Genomic DNA, 4,464 nt, shown 5'->3' on the forward strand with positions numbered 1-4,464 from the left:
ACACAAAAAATTGGTGCTAATAATACTATGATTATACCCCAACCATGATCTTAAAATAGTGTGGTACCACATATACATATATATTTTTTAAAAAGGGTATAAAATTGACTTTTGTTGCAACAAAAAATAAAAATAATTAAAAATAGTCACGTGACCCACACAACATACAACACAAGACAACACACATGACATACAGGACAAACTTACAATTAAAAACAAATGGTGCCAGAATTCTATTCATAACTATACAAAATAAGGCAAAAAAAAAAGGGTTAAACATTCGAATAAACAAATTATTTCCTTATTTAAAACTTGTAACATAAATTGATAAAAATATATTAATATTTGCCAAATTTATTGTATTAATTTGGCAACAAGGAATTTTGCATTGCTTTATATTTAACATTATTTTAAAACTCTGCTATATGGAAATAAGAAACGTCCATGTTTCAAATATTAGTTAGTGGTTAGGATTAGAAGCCGAGTGTGCATTTCTGTTGCATTTCTGTTGCTTGGCACCATATCTTCAAGGAAGTTAGGAATAATTCCAGCTGTTGCATTCCTGAAGGGTTAAAATACTTAAATTACTGGATTTATTTAAAGTAAAGTTTTTACCTTGTTTTATTTTTGTTTCTTGTTTTATTCTGTTTTCAATTGCTTTATCTTTTGGAGGTTTCTGTAAAAACTATAACTTTTAACTTTTAAAACAAAGAGGGAGAGAGCAGAAGTGAGGAGAGGCGGGGGAAAGGGGGGGTGAAGAGCAACCTAGGAAGGTAGCGAGACCTGAGCCAAGAAAGATTAACTCTATCAAGGTACTGTATTTGAAAGTACAGGCAGCAGCAGTAAGTTTAGCAAACTAAGAAAGCATATAAAGGACAAAACTTAACCAGTATGTAAAAATATTTGAGAAAGAAGGTTCTATTTTCAGATATGAGCGCGGAGTGTGGTTCCGTGGGTCAAAACAGTTGGGAACCTGCACAGTTGGGAATCGCGCCCCTGTTTTTTATCCTGGCTCTGAGAGGAGAGTGGGGGTAGTTACCTGCCTTTGTAAAACCTGAATTTGTTCCTCCCGTGTCTGTTGCTTTTGAGTGCATGCCAAATGGATGGTGGGAGTGCCCTTTTTTGCTGCAGTTAACTGGTTTTGGGCAACTCCGTGTGTTAATGCATCAATTCTAGGTGTTAACCCACTTAATTTTGGTTTTTTACTTTGAAAATCTTTTTTATTCACTCCCCTGCGATCGAGTCGCAGCTCCTGTCTCCTAATGTGCTCTGTGAACTGTTTCATATTTTCCTTCATCTGATTTACCAATTCTGTGAAAGTATTGTGTGCTACTCTTTCCTTCTGTGCACTTACTTGTCCCGTTCTGACAGGCACCAGTCTAGGTCTCAGTTTAAGTTTAACTGGAACCTGGCTTTTATCATAAGGTGGTGGTTGCAATGCAGTGGACCCCGTTTCATCTTTTAATTTTACTAGGACCACCTTTTTCCACTTCTGTCCCCATTCTTCAGACTCAGTGTAGCTACCTGAAGCCTGCTGTTTACCACCAATATTTACAACAGGGGACGGCACATGTATTTTTTGTAGGTTCCTTGCAGCTGTTTCCAGTGTTTTATTCTGTTCCTGTGCTGGTTGTCTCTGGGTTGCTTGCCACCCTGCAAGGGCGGTGGGAGCATTCCAGGACTGTGTAACTTCGTTTGATTCTTTTAACTCTTTCTTTGTTACTGTTACTTGCTTTGCCAAATTTGTGGCATGCTGTTTTAACCATCACACTGCCCTAGACATTCGTTGCAGAATTCTTGCTTTTTTACTTTTATTTTTTAGAGCCTCGGTTTCTACCATTGCTCTACATATGCCAGTCCATGTTTCCCCACTTTCTTTTTTAAATTCATATGGACCCCCCTTACTGGCAATCCAGTAAGAGTTATCAAACTCTGTGGGGATATAAAGGGAGGGGATAAGGGGGTTCCCTAGCTCGAGGTTTTCTGCCATGTTAGGTCGCGGTTCCTACAGCGGACAGCTCGCTTACTCACCAGATCAGCGGTCGGGGTCACCAGTGTTGTCAGACGCTACCGGTGTGGTGCTCTGCTCTGTTCAATGTTGATATCAATCGGCTGCGTGCGTGTGTTCCCTCTGTGTGCTGCCCCAGCTCTGCACAGATAGCTGACACAGCAGACCCCGAGAGAACCCCCAATGACCACAGACTCTAGTAAGGTACGAAGGCACGTCGGCCAGGTTTATTGCCTTTAGAGATACACAGTCTCCAGCTCCCCGGCAAACGAAGTCCAAGGTGCTGCTGAGGTGCGGCTAGCCAGTACTTATGTGCTCCCTGACAATGGACTCAGCTCAGTCAGTGGCGGGACTTTCCACTGCCCCCTAGGCTGGACAAAGACATCCACTCAGGGATGTATTCTTATACACAGGTACAAACAAGTTACACATCACTCCTGACATATTGAGGTGCAACCCCTCTACGTAGCAAGGTACAACCCCTCTACGTAGTAAGGTGCCGCCTCTCACCTTGTACATGTTGGTTTGAACAAAACAACTCTATCCATCATATTACCCTTTTGGCCCTGTCATTGGGATGGGTCAGCCTGTTCCTTGTTATCTGTGTGGAACGTGCAAGTATTGGAGTGTTCTGATATCTAGTGTCCAGTACCTTTTAGGTATGTATCTACTTGCAGCATCAGCCCTTTCCTTGCCAGCTTCTGTGAGCAGGGCCTGCCTCTGGCTCACAGCTTAACTTTGTTTATGTTAGCAAAGTCTTGACCATTACTTTAGTTCAGGCCTCATACTGGGCCTCTGATAAGGGTTTATGTTTCAGGGCCTCATCTTACTACAAGTGGTGGTTCACAGGGGACAGGGAAGAAACCCTGACTGTATTTGGGAATGGACATAAGAGCTCAAGTGGGGAGGAGTGGTTGGGAGACTCAGACTTGAATGGAAGAAGAGCCCTGGGTGGATGGCAAGAGGAAAGATGGACAATGGTTACAACAATAAGATTACATGGCTCCTCAAGAAAGGCATATGAACAGCATGGCTGAACATTTTGAACAAGTATCTGTAAATGAAATACAGAATATATGACTTTGATTCCTTCCTTCTCCCTGAGGTGTTATGGAAGGCAGTGGTTCTTAACCAGGGGTTCGGGGCCACCTGGGGGGCCATGAGCAGGTTTCAGGGGGCCACCAAGCAGGGCCAATGTTAGACTTGCTGGGGCCCAGGGCAGAAAGCCGAAGCCCCACCTCATGGGGCTGAAGCCACCGGGGCTGCAGCCAAAGCCTGAGCAATGTAGCTTCACAAGGGCCCCTGTGGCATGGGGCCACAGACAATTGCCCTGCTTGCTACCCTGTAATACCGGCCCTGGGTTTTATATGCAGAAAACCAGTTCTTGTGGCATAGGTGGGCCATTGAGTTTGTATAGCCTATTGGGGGGGGGGCTCAGAAAGAAAAAGGTTGAGAACCCCTGATGTAAGGAGGGATTTGAACACAGATGGTGGTGGCTTTGCCCACCTGTTTGGGGAAGGTATTTCACACATACAGAGTAGCCTGGTCACAGTTTTGGGAGAAGTAGTCAGATGGAGCACTGAGTCTGGCATCAGTGGCATGGTGGAGTATCTTTGGGTGTGATGTCGTGTGGAGCCGGGCTGCGTCTATACACACACTCTTACCAATGTCCGTTCTTAAACAGTTTAGCCTTTGTTTTTAAAAAGCATCTCTCTTTGCATTTAAAATACAGACTTTGATCAGAACATTAAATAATCAGAAACATGCTAATCTCTTCCGCTCGAAAGTGCTTTTAACAATTTCTGTGCTTCGGCTCTGAGTGTCTTGCCCAAAATATTTCCCAAACTCACCCAGTCAAAGGATAAAGTGCAGCTTCTCAACCTCTAACAAAACATGAGGCTTTTCTCCTATCTGTATTTACATTATTGGTCAGAGTTGTCCTAGTCCTCTTAAAAAAATATTTACAAAACAGCTTTACCCTTGCCCAGACCTTTGGGGAGATGAGACGAGTTTAACCTTTTCCCTCTTGGCTTTACTCCTTGCCAGCCTCTAGCTACTACTGCTGTTACATTCTGACCTATTTTTTAAAACAACATAGAAACAGAAGGCCCAACTTGCCCGAGTCAAGAGATTTCACCATTAATCAGTCTCCATGTGAGCATTTCCCCTCATGATCACCAGAGGGCATAATATACCCGATTGTGTACAGCACAACGATAAACGGGAGCTGAAAAGCTTTATAGGCTGCTTTGAGACAAAAGATGCAACAGGAAAAAAAATGGACTGAATCAGTTTCACATTAACTGGCATCTTCATAGATATTTGAATATCTAAATGGTCCCATTTTCTATTTATAAATAGCTCTTTATCATTCCCCTGCATATCAAGCCGAATGAAAAAGGTGAGCGAATGCAGTCCGTTCCGTAATAACTACGGATACTTTTGAAGCTCTTATT

Source organism: Terrapene carolina, unplaced genomic scaffold, assembly GCF_002925995.2.
Source record: "Terrapene carolina triunguis isolate 2854851 unplaced genomic scaffold, T_m_triunguis-2.0 Scaffold192, whole genome shotgun sequence".
Classification (NCBI taxonomy): domain Eukaryota; kingdom Metazoa; phylum Chordata; order Testudines; family Emydidae; genus Terrapene; species Terrapene triunguis.